The 27,645-nt window shown below is 37.9% G+C and overlaps 1 pseudogene; it reads right to left on the bottom strand.

Annotated features, from left to right (window-relative positions):
• Positions 1-202: 202 nt before the first annotated feature.
• LOC132419862 (RAD52 motif-containing protein 1-like) lies at positions 203-9,019 on the bottom strand (annotated as a pseudogene).
• Positions 9,020-27,645: the final 18,626 nt, after the last annotated feature.

Consider the following 27,645-nt stretch of genomic DNA (forward strand, 5'->3'; position numbering starts at 1 on the left):
ATTGAATATTAGTTAGTTTCATCTGAATTGTTGTACACCCCTGAGCTGTTCCTTCTCAGGACTAAAAAGAGCTGCTATCCTAGGATGCCAAAATTAAACAATCCTAATACCAACAGGACCAGGCCTATGTTGTGAACAAGTTATTCCACCACCCCTACAGAATGATGCCACAGGACCTGGCATTCTGGGAAATTCAAAACTGCTAGTCCAGTTCTGGCAATCTGAACACTTCCTCCTGAAAGCTGAGTCTGAGAGACATTCTTCCTGCCTTTGGCCACTCGGCTGACAAGAAAAGTAGCTGACCTGCAAAATGAGCACCAGTTAGGGTGGCGGGAGGGGGACACTCCTTACAATTATGCTAAAATGTTGCCATTTCCTCCGAACTCTCAGTATTCACGTCTCATTATACATTCACAACTGTGTTCTTAGGGGTTACCACTGAATCAGTGATGACTCAAGAATTTCTGTAGGAGGGGTTTGGGGCAGGTGAGCAATTCATTCTGGGAAAGAGAGTTTAAAACCAAGTGAATGGCCCTTTACATTGGCATGGGAAGACTTCCCCCATCCCACCTTCTCTCAACAGAGCCATTAATCTACAAAAAACTACAGTGTCACTTTTCAGAGGTCTACCCTGTGTGTACACATGGAGAAGACACTTAGAATGTTAAAGTCAGCATATTAAGTAATTTTCTTGAAATACTGTAACTAGCACCAGTTTACTTCCTTCACAGTCCTTTCCACAATCTATTTAATTTTAGTCCTTTTTAATTGTCTGGTAAACCTTTAACACCTAAACTCCAAGAGAGAAGGAGCTTCATCTTATCTCCACTGCCTAACACATAATGGTTTCTAAATGGAACTGATTCCAAGATTGGCCTCATTTAGGAGTGGATATGTTGTTATAATCAGGTTTCCAAAATCTTTAGTATCAATACGGAATCCTTTCCTCTCACATTTCACAGGAAGCTAGACTTCTTATAGCCCAAACATGGATACGTTTGAAGTTTCCTTGACTGATTTAAATTGAATTAAAATTAAAATAATTATTTTGTACAGGAAAAACTTTCAATTTTTTTTCATTTTTCAGAACATAACCACCTCTTCTTTCTCTACTTTCTTCCCTTTAAAACAAACTTTGCAACATTGGGGTGAGTTAAATAATCAGAAATCTAGCCCCAAATTAAGCTCTCAATGACATGAAACACATTTTTTGCTCCTTTTAAATAAAAATCCTATATGCAGTACACTAATGTTTTCTTTCAGAAATTACATTGACAACTTAATCTCTAATTCGAGGTATCCATATAACTCGTTTACAGAAAAAATCTTTGGCAAAAGATTTAACACAAGATATATATGAGATGTTGAGATCTGGGTAATATACCTTACTTGAAAGGCATGAATAGTTTTTAAACAGTGTAGCATAATCACACTTAAAACCATAGTTACTTTGTTCCCAAGTCCCTGCAATTCTATTTGAGGGGAGTTCTAAAAGGCCTGTGTCTTCTCCTGTGTCCACAACCGTAGACGTACACTGGTGGCCCTCAATCCTGCTCTCCAAACTTCAAATAGGGACCAGAGACAAGGCTCGGGACTTGGAAAAGTCCTAGAAATTCCCTGCCTCAAAAGTACTTTCAGAGTTTCACATTTCCCTAAGGAAGACAGGGTTGAGTAGACATGCTGAAGTCTTCCAAATCCTGCTGGTTGTTTTGAATTATGGCTACACTGGCTATGTACCTCTTGAGTTTTTAACTCCACATACTTCAATTAAATCCTGTAGTTCCTCTTCGGTTCTAGCATCTGTGACATCTTCACAGGGTCTATATGCCACAGCTGTTTTACCACTTTCTGTAATAAAGTTAACAAGGATCAATTCAGAAGTGTTCTTGTTCTAAAACTTCCTATATACAATGGTAGCACCGAATAATTAGACTTTCTTTTGACTTCTAAAAGCAGAAAACAAGAGCATTTTCCTAGAAGTTCCCTCATCTGACACGTCAGTTTTTATTATAATTATTTGTGAAAACATATATAAGAAGTATCAACTTTGGTTCAAAAACTTTATGATCTTAGAAATAAGAACTAAGGAATAAGGACATAGAGATTAAAAGCTGTGGAAACAAAAATGTTCAATCACAATACAATTAAATAGGAAGGCATCAGGTGGGGGTCAAAGTGAGTTCAAACCTGGGAGAGATACCACTGGACTATAATAGATACTTCCTATTAGAAGCAAGGCAAGTGTCTACTCCTTGGGACCAAAATTCTACCAGATACAATCAACAAAGCTTTGGAGACAGAGACAGACAGAGCATTTGAACACCCTACTGGCAGAAACTGGCCCATGTACCCTTTGGACAATACAGCTTGCCTCAAGGCAAGCTAGAGCCACCAGGCTTTTTGGTCTAAGGGGTTTTGCGTACATATAAGGAGTACATTGGCATATTAGGCACAAACAACCCAGGCAATTAGTTTGGTTCTTAAAGGTTGTTACCCAGAGTTGACAGCGGATGGAGATTCTGCCTGATGACCAGGGAAGTCAAACTTCACTGGAAGGATTGCCCAGGCTGGAAGGCCAAGTCCAATCCAGGGTCAACTCTTACAAGCCAATAATCTCTCTGACAACTTAGCTAGGATTTCTCAGTCTCTCAGCCTGCAGGGCTGTGAAGCAGGGGAGCAATTCTGTTCCGGGAATCTACTAATCATAAAGTTTCCTTTGGGCACAGCCTGTGACATTCTCACCGTTGTATAACTCGATAGGGAACACAATCAACGCTATTCAATGGCATGACCAATTTCAAGACTCACAAAAACGTAGCTGATTATTATATAAGAATGATATTTACCCAATATATCAGAAATGAAAACTGAAATTAAACTGATTCCAAAAACCTAATCTAATAAACTCTTCAACAAGAAAACAACGGTAAAAATAATAGTCAATATACTTTGTCTGCTTACTATGTTTCAGGCATAGTTCTAAGCTTTTTATATTCATCACCTCATTTACTCTTACAATATCCCCGATTTGGTGGTAAGCTGAATTACTAACCCTATTTGCAGATAAAGAAATTGCAGCTTAGAGATATTAAATACCTTCAAATGTCTCTGGCTGGAAAAACCTAAAATTGCTACAACAACAAAATCTAAGAGACAAAGTTAGGACTCAAACACAGGTGTCCAAAGCTTATAATCACTACCCTATTCTGTATGATAAGCAAGCAATTGCGGAAGAACTGGATCAAACACTTTTTGTACGAACTGAGGCAAGTCATTCTACATCTAAACACTGGGGACAATAATATGTGCTGTCGTCTTTCTCATAAATGCCACAAAGAACAAATGTAAGACTGTTGCTGTGAAAGCATCTGGTGAAGTGAAAGAATATGTAATGTTTTAGATAACCATTAGTTTCATGCAATTAATTTTTCAATTAAATTTATTTGCTCACTGAAACTGAAGCACTTCAACGACATTCAAAAAGATCTTACCTAAAACCACAATCAGCAATTTCTGGAATGCATCTGTCATAGCTTTCTGAATAGCAAGCTTCTGGGTTACCTTCCTTTTCATAAGGAATGATAATGACCCTAAATCCAACCAAACAGATGAATTTAAAACGCCTATATGAATAACTGATTTCTAGGTTATATGTTTAAAACTAAAAATGCATCTGTGATTCTTAGATCATTACCTTAGTGATTAAGGGCAGGCACCACACTGCGGTACGGGTGAATGTCTCCGTTGCAGGTATACCCTGGCATGGCATATTTTTACTGCTCAGATCTAGTCTGGAAGTTCCTAAAATATTAGATGGGAAATGTAAACCAAGAACGTGGCACAAATCTCACATTACTCACAGATTTCAAATGGACAAGCTGAGGCTACACTGCTACAGACCCTGCTATCCTCTGCGTCAAGGGCTGGACTCATACAGTGAGATAGCTTTGATTGTAGTGCAGATGATCTGGACTCTACTTAACCATCACCCACTCAGGTGAATGGTGGAGCCTCCTCCACCCTATTCGCTAACAGCCCTGCCTCCGACTTAAAACCCTAACCCCAAGTGCCATGGATTCTAGGAAAAAACTCAGTACCAATCAGAATCCCCTTTCTAGGGATCTACGTTTACTTATTCTGCTCAAGCCCTTTTATAGGAGGCAAAGGACTGAACATTTACACATGAGTTTATTTCAATCTTTAAACAAAGATTTTGTTGGGATAACTGAAGGCCAGGAGATATGTGCATCTGAAGGACTATTTTAGCCCAAAACAAATTATTAACAAAAAAAAAAACCAAAAAAACAAAACAAAAAAACCTAATTTTCCCTCCTCCTAAGCTTCTTGGCAGGCAGTCAGTATTAAAATTCTAAAGTTTAAGGTGCTGTCAGGTATTGCCTAAGATAAAAACCTATATTGTCGGGCAGAACAATTCTGCCCAGGGCTTTAGTTGCTTAGAAAAGATGATGATGTATCTGAAAAGTTGAGTTTCAGAAAGAAAGGAAAAAAGAGATATCCCACTCCCTCACCTCCCCACACACACACATACTGGAAAGCAGACCTTCCTCCAACTTATCCAAAGGTTCCTCAGCCATGCCAACTCAGGGACTCCTGCACTTGTGAGAGGTCAACACCACCTCTAAAGCACAGAAGAACTTCAGGCTTTGCTTCTGAAGTGCTGTCACAATATCTTCATTTTCCCTTTCTTCAAGGTTATAAAGATCCCGAAGCTGTTAGGATTTTGAATTAAAGGCTAGACTTCAACATATACTGTTGTTAGAAATAAAAACTAAACTGCAGCTATCCCAGGTAATAGTTTAGGTATGCTATCCCTTCAAAATCAACTGAGACTTGCAAATGAATCACTAGATATGGACAACTATTTCTTTATGATATACCATACAAATACTGGAGAAAATTATGGACACCACCATCCAAGTCATTGAGATTAGCACTAATTCTAGGTGGTAGGCCAATGCTCAGATACTTCCATGTGGAAGCCTCCCACATTTCCTCCCCATAGCCCTGTTCTATTCTTCTCTCTAAAGTCTAGGAGTTCAGTGTTGAAAAGAGTCTTGTTAGTGAAAGAAAGTCTACAGAGTTTACCTTGATGATCCTTTTTGACCACCCATGGAAATCAAAGTAGTAATTTGCCAATTCTTGGCATCTGGAGTTGTTTAGGGCAAGCGTATTATGTTGAACCGCCTTAGGTCTGGTGCCAAGATGAACCTAAAGACATAAAAGACCTAAAAATATCACAACCCTACATAGAGACTTATTTTGGATATACCTAAGATTTATCAATACCAATTTTATAGAGTGGTGAAGATTAAGTAGGACATTTTAAGCAACGAGTTCACAGTGAGCCCTAAATAAATGTTATTTATTATTTTTAAGTCAGTACTTTTCTGCATCATTTCCAGGGCCCCTGATTAACCAGAAGGTTCCCTGACCTCTGGTGGTGTAAGTGATGATGAAAGCAACCTAGGAAGCCCAGCAGAAGCCTATGATGGGGCTGGGTGTAAGCAAAGGAATGGACTGTTTTACTCGTCTCATCCTGTAGCTCCTGCTTGAGAATATGACGTGAAGAGGAGATAAGATGGACCTGCCACTGAATTAGGACCTTAATCTGTAGCACCCCCTCCCTAAGTTACTAACCCCTGTAAGAAGAGGGAATACGTCTACCTCTATAAACGTAAATGAAGCAACGAAAAGAATTAGAGGTTCATCTGCATTAACAAGCTTCTTTGAGAGCGCAAATATTTCCATTCTTAACTCTCTAAAGAACTTACATATTACTGTGGATTTTTTTACATCACTAGTTCTTTCTTAAATGTCTATTTCCATTTTGAACAGGGTATAGTATATAAATATAGTCATAAAAATTCAAATAATACAAATAAAGTCAAAGCATTGTTAATTCTTTATTGATTTGTTTGTGCATCTTCCTCTGTCACTAGTTTATGAGCTCCTTAAGTGCTTGAAGGAACCATGTATTATTCTTTCCTTGTTACCAGAAACAAGCATAGATCTTGGCATACAATAGAGGAGTGATGGTCTGTTGACTGAGGGAATGAATGAGTACATAATAAAATGAAATTACTTTCTCCAACTGAAGCTGCCTGCAGGGAAGGAGAAATGAAGACTAAGTTTTAAATGTTGAGTGTCACATGGGACGCTAGGTCCTGTGCAGTGAGTCATAATGGAGCTGTCTTGGACAATTAGGAAGCTTCAGAAGGGCTCTGAGCCACTGCGTAGTAGAGACAGTTCACATCTGGGATAACCTTGCCACAGTTCTTGCTGGCAAACATTTCCCTTCATGCTACTGAGAAAAACCAGATACATTAGGCCTTTCCTTCATTTTATTTTAAGATGTTATTCTCTTTTCTGTATTTATAAAAAACAGAGGGGAAAAAAGCTAAGAAGTATGTATACCTGCCAGTGAATAAAATAACACATAATTGGAACTTCCGTGCTGGTGCAGTGGTTAAGACTCCTTGGTCCCAATGCAGGTGGCCCGGGTTTGATCTCTGGTCAGGGAACTAGGTCTCACATGCATGCTGCAACTAAGAGTTCGCATGCCACATTTAAGGAGACTACAAGCCACAACTGAAGGAGCCTGCCTACTGCAAATGGGGAGCCCACATGCCACAACTGGGGAGCCCTTGAGTCGCAACCAAGGACCCTGCCTGCTGCAACTGAGACCCGGTGCAACCAAATAAATAAATAAAATTGAAAAAGAACGCATAAGTAAATAAGGAAACAATTTCGGGGTTGTGGGTAGTAAACTAAGGCTCTGCATTAAATAAAGAAATCTAATACGAACGCCCTTTCCTCTCAACTCTATAGTGACTTGTAGAACATTTTCTTCAGTACTCTATCAGTGACAGGCTTTATGCTGTGAAAATCTCACAACCTACGCTCTGGAATGGTCTTAATGTCCAATATAAGAAAAGAACTCATTACTTACAACTGATACCAAGTAACTGTTTCATACTCTTTCCAGGACCATCTGTAATATCTGAGTGGTACGTGAAATGGTCGCAGGGTCCGCAAACTAAAGAATGTCTGACACAAAATCATTTCAATCCCAGGGAGTACAGCCAGGATTGAAGTGGGTGTTAAACAGATTACAGAGGTGGGAGGTAGTGTACCTGGAGTCACAGCTGAGGAGAGTTCTCAGATTCAATGTAGGTGAAATCAGTGAGTAAAGAAATATGGGTGAGAAGAGGCAGCAAGGTCAGTAGGAAGTAGCTAGAGCAAGAAGCCAATCAGAGAAGACACAAAATTATAAAGGGAAAGGTCTGGAAAATCTAAGCCTCACTCACTTATTCAGAGGAATTGAAATGGTCCTTGAAAAAGGAATGGTAGCTGAATGGAGGCACTTAATGAAATGTTAATTCTGGGGAAGTAAAATTGGATGGCATGTTGATATGGAATAAGCTTTCTACAATGCATTAAAGAATATTTTAACCATTTTCTGGAATCTGAAGGGAGTTCTGAATAGGCAGCTTGAGAGTGATGATGATGATGAAATGAAGCCTCCTTTATCTTACATCTGACCAAAGTTTGTCAAGCTCGGGACTTCCCTGGTGGCACAATTGTTAAGAGTCTGCCTGCCAGTGCAGGGGACATGGGTTTGATCCCTGGTCCAGGAAGTTCCCACATGCCGCAAAGCAACTAAGCCCGTGTGCCACAACTACTGAGCCTGTGCTTAGAGCCTGTGAGACACAACTACTGAAGCCTGCGTGCCTAGAACCTGTGCTCCACAACAAGAGAAACCGTCGCGATGAGAAGCTCACGCACGGCAAGGAAGAGCAACCGCCGCTCGCCGCAAATAGAGAAAGCCGGCATGCAGCAAAAAGACCCAACGCAGCAAAAAATAAATAAATAAAAAATTGTCAACCTCGCACATTTAAAATCCACATAAAAGTAAATAAAAGGAAGACTCTTGTGAAGATTTCTTAAATTAAAGGGCAGCATAAAATGACATGGGGTTTAACATCAGTTAAGTTTGGGTTTGGCCTCTAGTTTCCACGTTTACTGTCATGAAACTTAAGTAAGTCACTTAACCATCCTGAGTTCGAGTTTATTCATCTAACAAAAAAGAAACAACTGGTGAACTGGGATCAGTGGAGCAGTGCATCTGAGAGCATTCTGTACACCACAGTGCTGTAGAAAGGCTGGCCTTTTTTTTTTTTCCCCGTGGGATCTTAGTTCCCAGACCAGGGATTGAACCCGGGCCCTCAGCAGTGAAAGTGCAGAGTCCTAACCACTGGACCACCAGGGAATTCCCGATGGCCTATTAGTTTTAAATTCAGCACATCATCCCAGTAGAGCGAGGAATTCCACATTTGGACCCACCTTCACTGGAGATGTGTGAAAAAGTTGCTTCTGGTCGCATGCCTTTTGGGCTCTGTGGGCATCCCTTGCTGAATAAAACTTGATGATGGCATAGAACCCAGGACAGGCCACTGCTGCGTTTGGGAAGACTCAGACAGAATACAGAAGGCCAAACTGGGAGAAGACTGTGAAGAGAGAATGCTGTAGGGCGGTCCCACGCTAAGGAAGTGCAGTAAATTTCAGGCCCAGGAAAGCAAACCGCCCATTCCCTTATATTCCCCCAGCCCTTCGCCACAGGTAACTGTGGTGAGCCTGGAACTCCAAACACTTCTCATTTCATGAACAAGTTTCCCTCTGAAATCCTAAGCTTCGAGAAGCATTAGGAGGCAATGACTTCTGTTGGGAACTATCCCTCAAAAGTCTATGGGGGAGAGCTGACTGCTCAGGTCATCTCTAGAACTAAGATTCCTCTCAGCGGAGACCACAGGCAGATGAGGTACTGAAGCAGTACCCCAGGGAGCCCAGTTACTGGGGCGCGGGGCGGCTTCGTCCACCCCTCTTTCGCTCCGGCTCGTCTCATTTGCAAGGCCTTGGCTGTGGGTTGAGAGCTCAGCTCCCACATCAGCAGGGTTTTGTCACCCCCAATGGGAACTGTAAAAGGTACCAGCTGACCCATCCTATCTTCACAGCGCGTGTGCGGCTCAGGGAGCAAGCGGACTGCGCCAGAGAACGCGTACCCGCGCTTTTTAAAAAGTTAGTGCCAATAAATCTAATATATAGAAAAACAGTTGAAAGCTCCTGTTTTGTGGATAGAAAAGCTTGAGATTCAGAGCAAGTTCAGAGCTTGACAGTCTAAGAATAAGCTAGCTCTCCATTCCATTAGAAGGACTAGGTAGCAGTTTCTGGTTATGGAACCAGAAATTTCAGGCTCCAAATAGGAAATAAAACAGCATCACTTGTACTCTTTATAAAATTGCAGAAACAAACAAATAAACAAAAATATATTTACACCTGTCCTATAAGACAAAGGGTACTTGAGACCTAATGTATATAAAATCAGTTTACAAACTGTGATGCACTATATCAATAAGTTCTCATTTGCACAGAGCACAGCATAGGATATGAGGCCATTAATGTTAATTCCCTTCCCCCTTTCATTCCTTTCTCTTGTTCCTTTATGTATGCAGATCCGTTACATTATTAAGCTAACAATGTAACTGAGATATTATTAGCTTAATAATGTAACCAAGAATCTGATTTTTAGCAAGGGAGTAGTTCTTAGAAACTTAGGGAGCTGGAACTCTGAAAGTATGAATTGAAATAATGCAATTACATCATGAATTTTAAAATTTATCATCATTGATTAAAAATAAAAATATTAAATAATTAAAAATTTATTATCCCGCAATTGAGACTCACCACAACGTGTGACGTCTGTCAGGCATTCGCTGTCACAATGCTGTCTGTCTTTCAGACAACCTCAATAATATTTTTAAATTGGCAGAGGCAGCAGGCCATACGGCTAGGTAAGATCCTATAAATGGAAACACAGGTAATTAAATTCGTGGTAAAAGAGTTACTTGAGTAGGTAGAAGAGGTAGGCCAAGGCCACCACAGACCAGTGCAAAAAGGAGTTCCTGGGGCATATGGACTGCAGAACTGGATAGGGGCCGGTTGGCCAATTGCTGCCCTTGACTGTTGTAAATAAATACAGAGGAGGAGAGAGGTGCCCAACAGAAGGATTAGGATGGCAGTAGATATGGTATGCCTAGAAAAAAGGGAATAGGGATTAGAATTGGGTGACACTGATCTGTAGTTTAATTCAGAATTATCTCCTTCCAACCCGAAATCCTCACTTTGGGTTGAGAGTACAGAGGAAGAAGGCAGACTTCTAAGAAGAGTCTGAATAAGACCGCACCTTCTGGAGTCCCTTTCTCAGGTCCTATTTTTGAGTAGTAATATATTAGAAATTATTCTAGTAATAAAAATGCATCGTGTGCTTAAACAATAACAGAGATCGCATTGGCCAAATCTGGACAAAAGGTATAACATAGTTATAAGGTATAACATAGTTAATTGAAAAAAAAAGCACATAAGTTCATAATGATACTCAAATGAAAAGTGGGGGAGCTCTTCTTTATATAATAATGTCAACTAATAAATGCAAAAGGAATGATAGAATTAGGAAAGTGTCATTTTGCATCTATCAATGTAATAATCGATTCACACTAGGATTATCATTGATGCACAGTTGGGTGAAGAGTGTTTGAAAGTAGGATCTTCACTGATCCCAAAGTATCACCCCACATATGATTTATCAATTACCAAGGGGAAAAATAACTTTACAATGGAGAGATATGGAAGATACCACCTTAATCAAGTGATCAAACTTAGTACTGGGACACCTGAAGTGATGAAGTATGAAGAATACATCACCTATATAGTATTCTTCCCCAAAATATTTCCTTTGAACCTAATGATGGAACAGACAAATACTGATTGTGGGGCAATTTCACGACAACTGGCTTAGATTCTTCAAAAACACCAATGTCATAAAAGACCAAAAAAAAAGTGCTAGGGAAATATTCCAGATTAAAGGAAACAAAGGCATGACATGCAATTCCTGATCTTTAATTGGACCCTGTATCAAAAAAAACAGACTTAAGGAATGTTATTGGCTTCTGGTCAAGATAAGTTACAAGGACCATTTAACCTCCCACCTGAAACAATGAAAACATCAGACAGAACATATGAAACAACAGTTTTCAAGAAACTGGACCTCAGGCAATAAAGTTCAGTGATCCCCAGGAAATGGGAAATAAATGAAGTGACCCCTATAATTGCCCTAACTTACTTCTCTGAGAGAGTGCCCTGGTCATCGTACAGGAAAGAGAAGTCCAGGCAGAGAATGGTGGACTCCCTGACTGATGAAATGGAGCTGACAGTCTGGGAAAACCAAGATAACTAGAGTTCACAAAGCAGACTACCAGAGAGAAAAGAAGTGCACAGACAAAGAACTCTGGAGATATGCAGAGGGATCTCTTGAGAATTCAACAAAGTATTTGTCAGTACATCTCTGTGAGGAATTACTTGATGCCAGGAAAAGGACCACATGAAGGGATTAATAATAAGAATATCTGGATATCACATAGGGTTGTAGGAATAACAGCTGTTCCTACAAGTCAGACTGGAAACCCTCATGATACTCAGAAAGGACTTGTCTCAGTAGTTGCAAATAATGTGCTCTAGACTAAAGGGTACTTGGGCTCCTACCCAACAAATCTTAAAAGCTAGACCTAAAAGAATAAAATTGTTTTGAGTAACTTAATTTCACCCAAAACAAAGCCCAAGCATTTTACAGGTATATAAATACATATAGTACACAATAAACTAAAACTCACAATATCTGGGATCATATGAAAAATTGTCAAGCATGCAAAGAAGTAGGAAAATATGACCCATAGTGAGGAGAAAAGGCAATCAATCAGAACTAACGTAAAATCTATACAGATGTTAGAACTGACGTTAAAGAATATTTAAAAAGTTATTATAACTGTATTTCATATGTTAAAAAAACTCAGACTATACACTGAAAATGTTAAGTATAGGCATGGAAAATGTAAAACAGACCCAAATTGAGCTTCTAGAGGTTAAAAACCATGTGCAAATGAAAAAGATATTGAACGAGCTTAATGGGAGATTAGACACTGCAGAAGAAATGGTAAGTGAGCATTAAGGCATAGTAAGAGAAACTATCCAAAATGAAACAACAACAAAAATGAATAGAGCATCAGTGAGCTGTGCAACAACTTCAAGTGGCCTAATACATGTGTACTTAGAGTCCATGAAGGTGAGGAGAAATACAAAAATTTGAAGAAATAATAGCCATAATTTTCCCAAATTGGTAAACACTACAAAGCCACAAACTCAAGAAGATCAATGAAATTTAAGCATAAGAAACATGGACAAAACTACACAAAGGCACAAAAAATAATCAAATTGCCCAGAACCAGCAATAAAGAGAAAAATTTAAAAGCAGCCAGAGGAAAAAACTACACAATACATGCAGAGGAAGAAAGAAAACAATGACAGCAGAATTTTTGTTGGAAACAATGTAAATGAGATCTCAGTGGAATAACATCTTTAAAGTAGTGAATTGAATTCTATCAAGCTAGAATTCTATACCCAGATCTGCCAAAGCAAAAGCAAAATAAAGGCTATCTCAGACATACAAAAGCTGAAAGAATTCATTACTAGTAGAATTTCACTGTAAGAAAGTTTAAAATAAGTATTTGTAAGCAGTAGGAAAATGACACCAGATTGGAATATGGATTTACATAGAAGATTAAGAATACAGGAATAGGGACTTCTCTGGTGGTTCAGTGGTTAAGAATCTGCCTGCCAATGCAGGGGACACAGGTTTGATCCCTGACCCGGGAAGATCCCACATGCCGTGGAGCAATTGAGTCCATAGCCAACAACCACTGAGCCTGCACTCTAAAGTCTGTGTGCCACAACTACTGAAGCCCACGCACCTGGAGCCTGTGCTCTGTAACAAGAGAAGTTATCCAATGAGAAGCCAATGCACTGCAACGAAGAGCAGCCCCTGCTTGCCACAACTAGAGAAAGCCCAGGCGAAGCAACAAAGACCCAACGCAGCAAAATAATAAATTTTTAAAAATACTTAAAAAAATTTTTAAAGGATTTTAGTCATTCAGTATATGTCTCTGAACACAATGGAAATAAATTAGAAATTAACAAATCTGAAAAAGTTCCAAATATTTGGAAACCAAAGAACACTCTTCTGAATAACTTTGTGGTCAAAGAAGAAATCAAAAGGGAAATCAGAAATTATTTTGAATTCACTGAAACTGAAAACATAATATGTCAACATGTGGGATATTGCTAACGCTGTACTCAGCTTCCTCAACTTCCACCTTAATCTGGGAAAACGAGAGCAAATTAATCACAGAGTAAGAGAAGAAAGAACACAATAAAGATCAAGGTAGAAATAAATAAAATGGAAAACAGAAAAATACTATAGATATTAAAAGGATAATAAGAGAATATTATAGAATACTTTATACCAATAAATTCAAGATGAAATGGACAAATTCCTTGAAAGACATGCACTACTAAAGTTTATTAAAGAATAAAGGTATTAAAGAAATTGGATGTGCAGTTTAAAGCCTTCCAACAAAGAAAGCTTCAAATTCAGGTGGCTTAACTGATAAATTCTACTGAACATTTAAGGAATAAAATAATGCCAATGCTACAAAAACTTTACCAGAAAGTTGAAGAGAAGGGAATATTTCCCAACTTTTTTATATGGCCAACTTTCACCGTATCAAAATTAGACAATGACATTACAAGAAAACTATAGGCCAATATCTCACATGAACACAGAGACAAAAATTCTTAATAAAATTTTAGCATATCAAATCCAGTAATATATAAAAAGATGATACATCATGACCAAGTGGGGTTTATCTCAGGAAAGAAAGGTTGGTTTAATATTTGAAAATCAATTTACCTAACTTAGTACACTATAAAAAAGAAAAATCAGGACATCTCTGGTGGGGCAGTGGTTAAGAATCCACCTGCCAGTGCAGGGGACATGGGTTTCAGCCCTGCTCCTGGAAGATCCCACATGCCACGGAGCAACTAAGCCCGTGCACCACAGCTACTGAGCCTGTGCTCTAGAGCCTGTGAGCCACAAATACTGAGCCCATGTGCCACAACTAGTGAAGCCTGTTCACCTAGAGCCTGTGCTCTGCAACAAGACAAGCCACCGCAATGAGAAGCCGGCATACTGCAACGAAGTTTAGTCCCTGCTCACCACAACTAGAGAAAGCCTGCATGCAGCAATGAAGACCCAATGCAGCCAAAAATAAATAAACAAATTAAGAAAAGAAGGGAAAAATCACATAATCATTGCAATAGATGCAAGAAAAGAGAATCTAACATCCATTCCTGATTAAAGAAAAAAAAACTCTCAGTAGAATAGGAATGGAATGGGACTTCCTGAACTTGATAAATGACTTCTAAAAAAAACCTAACATTGTATTTAATGGTGAAGGACAAAGTACTTTCTCCCCAGGATCAGGACAAAAGCAAGGATGTCTACTCTCATTACTTCTATTTGACATTGCACTGAAGGTTCTAGCCAGTGCAATAGGGCAACAAAAAATAAGAGATATTCAGAATGGAAAGGAAGAAGTAGAACTATCTTTATTTGCAGATAACATGATTATGTAGAAAACCTGATAGAAATTACAAAAATGCTACTGGAACTAATAAACGAGTTTATCAAGTTTGCAACGTACAAGATCAACATACAAAAAGATTAATTTATCTCAACCAACAATCAGAGATCAAAGTTTTTTAATACTACTTATAATAGAATCAAACATATAAAATACTTAAATAAATCTGACAAAAGATGTAAAAGACTTGCACACTGAAAACTGAAAAATATTGCTGGGGGAAATTAAGGAAGACCTAAATAAATGGAGAGATATAATGTATTCATGGATCAGAAGGTTCAATATTGTTAAGACATCAATTCTCCCCAAATTGATTTATAGATCAAAATCCCAGTAGGCTTTTCTATAGAAATTGACAAGCTAATTCTAAAATTCATATGGAAATAAAATTTAGAATAACTAAAACAACGTTGAAAATGAACAAAGTTGAAGAACTAACAGTAACTGATTTCAAGGCTTATGAAGCTACACTTTCAAGACATTGTGATAGTAGCGTAAAGACAGACAAAAAAAAAATCAAAGGAACAGAATGGAAAGTTCAAAAGTAGAGAGATGTGGACAACTGACTTTCAGGTTCAAAGGCATTTAAGTGGAGAAACGATAGTCTTTTCAACAAATGATGCTGGAACAATTGAATATCCAGGTGCGCAAAAAAAAAAAAAAAAAAAAGAACTTCCATCCAAACCATATAGAGAAATGAACTGAAACTGGTTCAGAGATCTAAATGTAAACATAAAACTTCTAGAAGAAAACAGGTGAAAAATTTTATGACCTTGAGTTAGGCAAAATTTCTTAGATACAACACCAAAAACATAATGCATAAAAGAAAAAATAGATAAATTAGACACCATCAAAATTAAAAATTTCTGCCCTGCAAAAGACACTACTGAGAGAACGAAAAGATGAGTCACAGAATGGGAAAAAATGCTTAGCAACTTATATATTGGATAAAGGACTAATTTCCAGAATACATAAAGAACTCTCAAAACTCCAGAAAAATACAGATAAAAGATTCAAAGATATACACATGGAAAATAAGCATATGAATAGATGTTTGACATGATTAATCATTAGGGATACTACAGTGAAATACAACTACACACCTATTAAACTATCTAAAATTAAAAATACTGAGCATAGCAAGTGTTGGCCGCAATGTGAAGAAAATGCAACTCTCATGCACTGCTGGTAGAGATGTAAAATGATCAGACCAGTATGGAAAACAGGTATTTTTTAAAAAATAAAACATACACTTACCAATGATCAAGCCATTCTACTTGCAGGTATTTACCCAAGAGAAACGGAAGTATACATCCATACAAAAACTTGTAAACAAATATTCATAGCAATATTATCTATTATAGACAAAGACTGAAACAACTCACATGTCCATCAATGGTGAATAGATAAATTGGGGTACATCCATATACTGGAATACTATTCAGCAATAAACAGAAATGAATTACTGATATACACATCAATATGGATGAAGATTAAAATAATCATGCTGAGTTAGAAGCCAGTTAGAAAAAAGTATACAGTGTATGATTCTATTTACATAAAATTCTAGAAAATACAAACAGAATGCAGATCAATGGTTGCATGGCGATTGGGAAGGGCAAGGAACGATACTAAGGAAGAATTATAAAGAGACATTAAGAAACTTTCTGATGTGATGGACATTTTGATTTTGGTGATGTCTTCATGGTGTGTATGTATGTGTGTGTGAAAACAGATTACTGTATGTCAATGATACCTCAAAAAGCTGTTAAAAGAAATGATATTATATGAGAGAGACAATTGGGGAAATTTGAAGAGCAAGTCTTTATTAGGTAATATTACTGTGTAGGAATTTAATTTCTTCAATACTGTGTGTTAACAGTATTGTAGTTACATAGGGAAATAATTTTTAATATCCATAGAGGAGGGCATCTACCTGACAAGAGAGGGATCGCAATTGTGGCAGATGCTGTGGGAGGCTGAAGAAGATGAGGCTAGAGCAGTGAACAATGTGTGATGGCGTGGTGAAGACACTCATTTGTCAGCTGACCTAAGATGGTTGGAATAGAGTGCTAAATGCAGGGCCCTTTCTGCATACTAATCTCATGCAATCCCCTCACCTAGCCTTGGCATAACAGAAAGTTTCTATTAGCTTGCCATATTGGAGGCGTGATGGCACAATTTAAGGTGCAGTAAGTTGTGTAATAAACTGTCACAATAGGGTCCTACAGAAATAGTTTTTTAAACTGCAAAAAAATGAAAGTTGACCCTTCCCTCAAAACATATATGAAAATTAACTCAAAATGAATCATAGACCTAAATGGAACTATACAACTTCTGGAAGAAAACATAGGAGAAAATCGTTGTGATTTTGGGTTAGACAATGGGGTCTCAGACAAAGATTTCTTAGGTAAGACACAAAAAAGCACAAACCACCTAAGAAAAATTGCTAAGGGACTTCCCTGGTGGTTAAGACTGCAAGTTCCCAATGCAGGGGGCCCAGGTTCAATCCCTGATCAGGGAACTAGATCCCACATGCATGCTGCAACTAAGAGTTCACATGCCACAACTAAGAAGCCCATGAGCCGCAACTAAGGAGTCCATCTGCGGCAACTAAGACACAGCACAAGCAAAGAAATAAATTAAATAAATATGAAAAAAAAAGAAAAATTGCTGAATTAGAGATCATCAAAAATTTCAACCTTCTAGTCTTCAGAGACACTCTAATACAAAGAAAATAAGTCACAATCTGGGAGAAGATATTTACTAAACACATATCTGAGAGAAAGGACTTTTTCCATTGCTTTTTATATAAAGCACTCTTAAAACTCAATATAAATATCCAATTAAAAAATGGATTTGAACAGACACTTCATTTAAAAAGATGTTTGCACATGAATAGACACTCAACGTCATCAGTTATTACAGAAATGCAAAATGTGGCAAAAAACACGAGATGCAACTACACACATACTAGAAATGCTAATTTTTTTTTAAAAAAAACGTATATAAGGATCAGGTGATGATGTGGAGAAACTGCAACTCTCATAGACTGCTAGTGGGAAACCAAAATGGCACAGGCACTTTAGAAAACAGTTTAGCAGTTTCTTAAAAAGTTAAATATGCACTTAGCATATGATGAAGCAATCCCACCCTTAGGTATTTTACCCCAAAGAAATGAAAACATATGATCGCACAGAACATATGCTCACACACACATGTGAGTGTTTTCAGAGGCTTTGTTCATAATAGCCAGAAAACTAGAAAAAACTCAAATGTTCATCAAACGATTAATGTGTAAACAAACTGTGTATCCACACAACTAGAATACTATTCAGCAATAAAAAGGAATGAACTACTGACAGGTGCAGCAAAACAGATGAATCTCCAAAGAGACTGGTAAGTGAAAGAAGCCAAAAACAAAAGGCTATATAACACATGCTTTCAGTTATAAGATATTCTGGAAAAGACAACATTATACGGACAAAAATCAGATTGTTGGTTGCCAGGGGCTGGTAGTGGGAGGAGGATGGATTGACTACAAAGGGACATGAGGGGTCTTTTGGGAGTGCAGAAGTTTTCTTTACCTCAAATGTGGTGGTGGCTACAGAAGTGTACATTTGTCAAAACACATCACACTGTGTATTTAAAAATACTGAATTTTGTGAAATGAAAATTATACATACATAAACCTGACTTAAGAAAATAATAAAACAAACCTATAAAAACAATTGAGTGAAAATAAATGTCAGAAAAATCAACTTACAGTTTTTCCAATTCAAGGGTCATCATGAGCATGCCTTCAACTGTTGTAAGTGACACTTGTGTTGTTCCCATGTCTCTGAAGGAGAAGCCCAAACATGCATGATATAAAACCCAAAGACAAAAATTCTAAACTTCAAAAGATACTTAACATGTGATTACTTCAATTCTAGCTTCTGACTTGCCATAGATGATAATTCTAAAGTACTCTTATTGAAGAAATTTAAATTTGCATCATCAAATGAATGACCATGGTGCTGAACAGCAAAATCATTTTTTACTATCCAAACTTCTCATTTTCAACTGCATCTACCTCTTTGATCACTCATTTAAAAAAATAATGTACCCCTTATTCCTTTTTGCTTTCTGGGATAAATAATATTCCTACATGCATCTACATCTTCATAACTATATGTGTTCTTCAACACTGTTCTCATTCCCTGCTGGCTGTCTTACCCATATATATTCTTTCTTAATTCTTTTGTGTGCCAATAACTCTTATTTTCAATAACTCAGTTAAAATCTAAATTATGACTTTTTAGGCAAAATACTCAATCTCTGACGAAAGTAAAAAAGAGCAGAAATTACATCTTGAGCCATGAAACTGTTGCAATACTTACAAATATTTTAATGCTGACAATTTAAAAAGATAAGAATCTTCAACTGTCATCAAAGGATTACCATTGAGAATTCTGAAAAATGGAATGGAATTAAAATTATGTGCATTTTCAATTACTTCCATGAAAGCTTATATTCATTTTTTTTGGTATGGAACTTGAAGGTTAAAAAAAAATCATTTTCTGTTTTTACCTATAAATCACACTCTTTCATTGGGAACTACCCAGGTCTCTAGATGATAAAGTGGAGAAGAGAAACAAAGAAGAAAATAGAAAAAAGTGGCTAGCAAAGAAAAAATATGCCAAAGAACTTTTCAGGTTCAAAACCATCAAAGTGACTATGCTGGTAGGAAGCCCTTGCTCTGTAAAAACGTACTATTCCTAGTGTCCTCCATAATTCAAGGTGTTTTTCTTTCATCTCTATAATTTTTTTTAAATTTAATGATTTAAACTACCCAGTTAAAGACAAAAATAGGGCTAATTCCTTGGTTCTGGAGCCTAAGAAGAAGAGATAAATCCAAGAGGAACTGGTGAAAGCCATACTCCCGTCACATACTCCCACGTGTATACGTGTATCACAGCCTTTGTTACTGTGTATGTAATCACCTGTTTACCTGTCAGTCTCTTAGACTGTCAGCAACATGAGAGCAGGGATCACACTTTATTGTCATTATTATTCCTCTGCCTGACACAGTGCCTAATATTTAAGAGGTATTTACTAAATGTTTCCTGAATAAATAACATTTTGTTTATATATCAATAAAATAAACAAATTAATTTTGGGGAGCAAAATTTTATTCCAAAATGCTGGGATGGATTTCCTTCTTAGTACTTTCTTTCTTTTTTTTCTTAATTCTTTAAAACAAATAAGGGGAAAAAAAACCCCAAAAGAAACAGGAAGAAAGAAAAGAATATCTAACTTTAGGTTAACTCTACTCAAGAATTACTAGCGTATTCTTCCAGAATATTAGAAAGATAACTATCAAAACTAATATCTTTTGGGTTGCCAGGCATCTGTGATCAGCATTTAACAGTTAATCCTCATAGTAACCTTATGTGATAGATATATTACCCCATTGTACAAATGAGGAAACTGAGGCACAGAGAAGTTTCATAACTTGTCCTATGTCATCAAGCTAGTAAGAAGCAGAGATGGAATTTGAACTCAGTTCTGACTCTAAAGCCTGTGTTTAACCTGAATGAAAAAACAAGTGGGCGTGTTTTAAACATGTTACTTGAACCTTAATTTTGAGAGCACAAACATAGAAATACCTTTTCAAACTTCATCTACCCATCTGGGAAAGCCTCTATGAGAATTATATTTTCTCATTTTATTTTTTTATTTATTTCTCTTTTTATTTTTCCCTTAATCGTCTCCCATGACAAATATTTAATTAGCCTATGGTCATTGAGACGTCAGAGATTTTAAAAAACATTGCAGGAAAATCAGTAAAAATGATGGAGGAAGGACATCTGAAAATTCATCCCTCCATAGAAGCAACAATACCAATAACAACAACAAAACTGGCAAAAATGGTCAGAATCAACTTCTTCTGAACTCTGGAAATTTAACCAACAGGTTGCTGCACATTGAGGAGCAATTTATTCAAGGAAAACAAATTAATTTCTGTAAGAACAATGAGATCTGTGTTGCTTGAACTTGTCCTTGACCTTTGATCTCCATGCCAGTGGTAGCCTTGAAAAACAGCCCACATCCCTGGTACCAGAAGGAGAAGCATGGACTGGGATGGCCTTCAAAGCCTCAGTCCCAAAGAACTATCATTGTTTTACATGTCTTGTGGTCCCTGGAAGACCTCACTTGAAAGGCTTGCCTGTGACCTGACTGAGAGCTGTCTAGTGAGAAAAGCCGCTTCTCAGGTGGCATTACTGGAAAACATTTTCAAGCAAATATTTTAACATGGCGGTTGCATGAGGCAATGGATATCAGTTTGGGGCAAAAAACAGCCTAACGAAAAAGCTTAAAAAGAAAAGCTGAGAAATGAGATGTCCACAGAGACTTTGAAATGTTCCAATGTATTCCTGGGAAACTGGTAGACCACAAGATATATTCCTGGGAATGTAGGAAAATAACTGTTAGCATTAATAAATGAATTCAGGAAGGTTGTAGGATATAAGATCAATATTATTTCTACACACCAGCAATGAGTAATCCAAAAATGAAATTAAGAAAACAATTCCATGTGTAACAGCATCAAAACAAATAAAATACTTAGGGAAAAATTTAACCAAGTAAGTGCAAGATTCACACTGAAAAGTACAAAACTGTTGAAAGAAATTGAAAAGGATCTAAATAAATATAAAGACATGCTGGATTCATGGACTGGAAGATAATCTTATTAAAATGTCACTACTTCCCAAATCGACCTATGGTTCCACTGCAATTCCTATCAAAATCCCAGCTGATTTCTTTCCAGAAATTGCCAAGCTAATTCTAAAATTCATATGGGAATTCAAGGAAACAGAATAACCAAAACAATGTTGGTAAAGAACAAAGTGGGAGGACTCACACATCCTGGTTTCAAAACTCAGTTCAAAGCTACTGCAATCACAGTGTGGTACTGTAATAAGAACAGACATGTAAATTAATGGAACAGAATAAACCCTCATGTATATGGTCTACTGATTTTCAACAAGCATGCCAAAACAATTCCATGTGGAAAGAACAGTCTTTTCAAATGATCTTGGGACAACTGTACATCCACACACAAAATAATGAAGCTGGACTCCTGCACTTCACACCATATATGAAAATTAACTCCAAATGGATCAAATATCCAAACGTAAGAGCTAAAGCTATAAAACTCTTAGAAGAAAACACAGGACTAAATCTTTATCACCTTGCTTTAGACAACAGTTTCTTAGATATACCAGAAGCACAAAGAACCAAAGGAAAACTACATGAATGGGATTTTATAAAATTTATAAAGTTTGTGCTCCAAAGGACACTATCAAGCAAGTGGAAAAACATATAGAATGGGAGAAAATACTACAGGTGGGAAGAATAAGATGCAGTTGGGAGAAGAAAAGCATAGTAGTTGCTAGGTGTGACAATCTCAAAATTTTGAACTATTACAAATAAAACAGCCATCCTGAATCACCCCAAAGGGCAGACCCAACTTTTTTTGTTTTTAGTGTTTATGCCTTTCTAAATCTGAGAAGCTGCCAGGATTCTAGTACATAGCAAAAAGTGATGACAGCACCCTGAAGTGTGTCAGCTTTTGTGTGTACATAGCTATCTAAAGGAAACCAGTGCTAGTTGACTGGGGGAGCATTAGGGTTGCTCTGTGATGACAGCTCAATTTGCCTTCATAGTGTGGCCACACCTCCCTCATTGATATTCTCAACAATGGGGTAAATAATTTAATAGGGATAAGGCTTTGATTTTCCTCTTATTCTCTCTTAGTCCTTATGTTCTTGGTACAATATTGATGTACCACAGACAAGGCAGCATGTGAATGTTCTCTGTCTCATTAAGTTATATAGCCTTTGTACATTGTAGAGCCCTTCAGTTTCTAAAATCTAGGAGCTTGTATTGTTAGAACCAAAGAAGTGACTAAAAGAATTTTAAAAATAAGCCATCAGTCTGGACCTGCATAGGTGAATGAAGGAGAAACATTTTAAAGTCAGAAAAAAAAGTATACTTAACATTTAGGGTTATCAACCACTGCTGCTTTTCCATAATATATTTCACTCCTGATTTTATCTGAAAGAGATATGATTACTACCAACATTCAAAAAGTGGTACTTTATTAATTAATAAGCTCTTGGCTCATTTTTGAAGTAGATTTCGGATTTAAAATAGACTACCACACTGCTAACTACTTCACCTGATGTTTCTCAATAACATAGAGGTTTCATTCAAGAAACCTGCTGACTTATACTTACCTGCAGCCCGGTGATGACTCAAGGTTTTGTGGCGCCTGAAGCTCATCTACGTTGAGAAATCCTATCTAATAAAAACATGCAAAGTTATGAATACAAAAATCGCTAGGACCCTTCTCAAGACCTTGGAAGGGACCTATGCAAGTGAGGAGCCCTGAACCCTAAGCTTCATTTAATTCATGATAAATGCACCTAAGCTGGGTCCCTTTTCCAAACTTATTTAATGCAGGCAAATTATAAACACCCCAGTAATATGTCATTATAGGTAGTAAAATGACTTAACTCAAGGGTGCTGTCTTCCCTTGGTGGCTTGGTTTGGAAAGAGATGCAATAAAGCTTATGTCTCACCATGGCAAATGTTTCCTGAATCAAATTAGCGTTGTCTATTAGAAAGACTTAGCCCAAAACAAAGACTTACTTACTATACTGTGACAATCTTTTGAAAGTAACTGTGAACGAGTTTTAGGAGTACAGTACTAATTTATTTCCAACAACAGATAGTTCTGATTCTTTCCCTAACTTTTTCTGTCATTTAAGAGGAACACAAATTCAAAAGGAACGAGTTGGTGCCTCTTCCATTACAAATCTTTTCCAAACTAACACCCATTTTCTACTTCATCACCCACCTCCCTCACCTTGTTACCTTGCTGCATAGATGCTTGAATAGCTCTCACATATGTTTTCCCATCAACATCCATCTTTCTCCTTTCAGTATGAAAGTTTCTTGGGGAGAAAGTCCCTGCCCTATGCGTCTTTGTATCCCCAGCACTTAGTACAGTGCTGACACACAGTGGGCATGGCACTCAGTGAATGTTTTTGAATGAATTCATTAATTTTTAAACTGCGATTTATTTATTTATTTATTTCCACAATGTATTGTCCTGTGTTGCCTACATAACTATAGTGAAACTCTGATTCTTATAAGGAACTCTTGCTGTTACTGGATGTTTAGGAAAGGTGGTGAGTTTAAGACGTTGTACTGACGCTAGTAAAACCTCCTGGTGAAGAGACCTCATGAGCCTGCTCTCCGGTGTGCAGGCAAAAGAACAACTGACCCTTGGTGCTCTCTCCCCAAGGTAGACATCAGCAAACTAACAAGGGAAAGGAAGGAGGCCGCTTAAAATAGGCATCTGTACAAATTGCTAATCCAGTTCCAGACACAGCCTCAACACCTTCATTAACGCAAAATGTGTGAACTGCGTGAAACTGGATTTCTGACCCACAAGACAGGTAAGAGAGTCTTTTCCAAAGCCAGGTGTAGAAGAGCTCTTTTCACCTTGAGTCTGAAATCACCTTCGGGCCATTGAACGTACCCACTATCATTTCCTTGTGTCAAGAGAAATCACAGAATTTTTGAGCTGAAGGGGTGTGAAACCCACATTTCTTATTGAAGAGTAGTCAGCAAAGAAAGTATATTGCATTAGGCTACAGCAATGTATTTTCTATATATTTTTCACACTACCGTAAATGAGATTCTTGTAAACAGAGCCGTCCCAAACTGTGGGGTGGCTGTGTCTTTTTGATTTTAATTTCCCTAAGCTATAGGACCATAAGTTATTTATGACGTCTTTAGTTGCACCACAGTTATTAGGCTTGTGCGGAGATCCAATCCGCGCCACCAGTGTAGGCCTTTTTCCCAGAGTCCCCAGGGCGCAAGCCATCCTTCCCCTTGCAAAGGCAACAATTATCTCCTGCCGGGCCCTCTTCCCAACCCCACCCTGCCCACCCTGGCCCCAAACAATGAGGCGGGATTTGGGCTGCAGACCCGAGTGGCCCCAAACTGCAGCAGCCCAGGGGTGGACTTGGGAGGGAAGGATGCAGAGCTTCGCGAGGAAACCAAAGGACCTGGCATTCTGGGAAATTCAAAAGTGCTAGTCCAGTTCTAGCAATCTGAACTCTTCCTCCTCAAAGCTGAAGTCTGAGAGACATTCTTCCTGCCTTTGGCCACACGGCTGACAAGAAAAGTAGCTGACCTGCGAAATGAGCACCAGTTAGGGTGGCGGGAGGGGAACACACCTTACAATTATTCGAAACTGTTGCCATTTCCTCCAAACTCTCAGTATTCACGTCTCAATATTCATACACCACTCTGTTATTAGGGGTCACCACTGAATCAGTGATGACTCCAGAACTTCTGTAGGAGGGTTTTCGGGCAGGTGAGCAATTCATTCTGGGAAAGAGAGTCTAAAACCAAGTGAATGGCCCTTTACATTGGCATGGGAAGACTTCCCACATCCCAACTTGTCTCAACAGAGCCATTAATCTAGAAAAAACTACAGTGTCACTTTTCAGAGGTCTACCCTGTGTGCACATATGGAGAAGACACTTAGAATGTTAAAGTCAGCATGATAAGTAATTTTCTTGAAATATTGTAACTAGCACGAAGTTTAATTTCTTCACAGTCCTTTTCATAATCTATTTAATTTTACTCCTTTTTAATCATCTGCTACACCTTTAACACCTAAATTCCAAGAGAGAAGGAGCTTCACCTTATTTCCAGTGCCTACCACATGATGGTTTCTAAATGGAACTGATTCCAAGATTGGCCTCATTTAGGAGTGGATCTGTTGTTATAATTAGGTTTCCAGAAACTTTTGTATCAATACGGAACCCTTTCCTCTCACATTTCATAGGAAGCTAGACTTCTTAAAGCGCAAACATGGATACGTTTCAAGTTCCCTTGACTGATTTAAATTGATTTAAAATAATTAGTTTGTACAGGAAAAAACTTTCAAAATTTTTACATTTTTCAGAACACAACCACCTCTTCTTTCTCTACTTTTTTCCCTTCAAAACAAACTTTGCAACATTGGGGGGAGTTAAATAATCACAAATCTAGCCAAAAATTAAGCTCTCAATGACATGAAACACATTTTTTGCTCCTTTTAAATAAAAATGCTATATGCAGTACATTAATGTTTTCTTTCAGAAATTACGTTGACAACTTAATCCCTAATTCGAGGCATCCATATAACTGTTTTACAGAAAGGTTCTTTGGCAAAATATTTAACACAAGATACATATGAGATGCTGAGATCTGGGTAATATACCTTACTTGAAAGGCATGAATAGTTTTTAAACAGTGTAGCATAATCACACTTAAGACCATAGTTACTTTGTTCCCAAATCCCTGCAATTCTATTTGAGGGGAGTTCTAAAGTGCCTGTGTCTTCTCCTGTGTCCATAACCATAGACGTACACTGGTGGCCCTCAATCCTGCTCTCCAAACTTCAAATAAGGGGCCGGAGACAAGGTCCGGGACTTGGAGAAGTCCTAGAAATGCCCTGCCTCAAAAGCAGTTTCAGAGTTTCACCTTTTCCTAAGGAAGACAGAACTGAGCAGATATGCTGAAGTCTTCCAAATCCTGCTGGTTGTTTTGAATTATGGCTACACTGGCTGTGTACCTCTTGAGTTTTTAACTGCACACACTTGAATTAAATCCTGTAGTTCCTCTTCGGTTCTAGCATCTGTGACATCTTCACAGGGTCTATATGCCACAGCTGTTTTACCACTTTCTGTAATAAAGTTAACAAGGATCAATTCAGAAGTGTTCTTGTTCTAAAACTTCCTGTATACAATGGTAGCACCGAATAATTAGACATTCTTTTGACTTCTAAAAGCAGAAAATAAGAGCATTTTCCTAGAAGTTCCCTCATCTGACACGTCAGTTTTTATTATAATTATTTGTGAAAACATATATAAGAAGTATCAACTTTGGTTCAAAAACTTTATGATCTTAGAAATAAGAACTAAGGAATAAGGACATAGAAATTAAAAGCTGTGGAAACAAAAATGTTCAATCACAATACAATTAAATAGGAAGGCATCAGGTGGGGGTCAAAGTGAGTTCAAACCTGGGAGAGATACCACTGGACTATAATAGATACTTCCTATTAGAAGCAAGGCAAGTGCCTACTCCTTGGGACCAAAATTCTACCAGATACAATGAACATAGCTTTAGAGACAGAGACAGAGAGAGAGAGCATTTGAACACTCTACTGGCAGAAACTGGCCCATGTACCCTTTGGACAATACAGCTTGCCTCAAGGCAAGCTAGAGCCACCAGGCTTTTTGGTCTAAGGGGTTTCGTGTACATATAAGGAGTACCTTGGCATATTAGGCACAAACAACCCAGGCATTTAGTTTGGTTCCTAAAGGTTGTTACCCAGAGTTGACAGCGGATGGAGATTCTGCCTGATGACCAGGGAAGTCACACTTCACTGGAAGGACTGCCCAGGCTGGAAGGCCAAGTCCAATCCAGGGTCAACTCTTACAAGCCAATAAGGTCGCTGACAACTTAGCTAGGATTTCTCAGTCTCTCAGCCTGCAGGGCTGTGAAGCAGGGGAGCAATTCTGTTCCGGGAATCTACTAATCATAAAGTTTCCTTTGGGCACAGCCTGTGACATTCTCACCGCTGTATAACTGCATAGGGAACATAATCAATGCTATTCAATAGCATGACCAGTTTCAAGGCTCACAAAAACTTAGCCGATTAATATATAAGAATCATATTCACCCAATATATCAGAAATAAACACTTCAACAAGAAAACAACAGTAATAATACTAGTCAATATATTTTGTCTGCTTACTATGTTTCAGGCATAGTTCTAAGCCTTTTACATTCATCATGTCATTTACTCTTACAATATCCCCCATTTGGTGGTAAGCTGAATTACTAACCCTATATGCAGATAAAGAAATTGCAGCTTAGAGATATTAAATGCCTTCAAATGTCTCTGGCTAGAAAAACC

The sequence above is a fragment of the Delphinus delphis genome, chromosome 2 (genome assembly GCF_949987515.2).
Source record: "Delphinus delphis chromosome 2, mDelDel1.2, whole genome shotgun sequence".
Classification (NCBI taxonomy): Eukaryota; Metazoa; Chordata; class Mammalia; order Artiodactyla; family Delphinidae; genus Delphinus; species Delphinus delphis.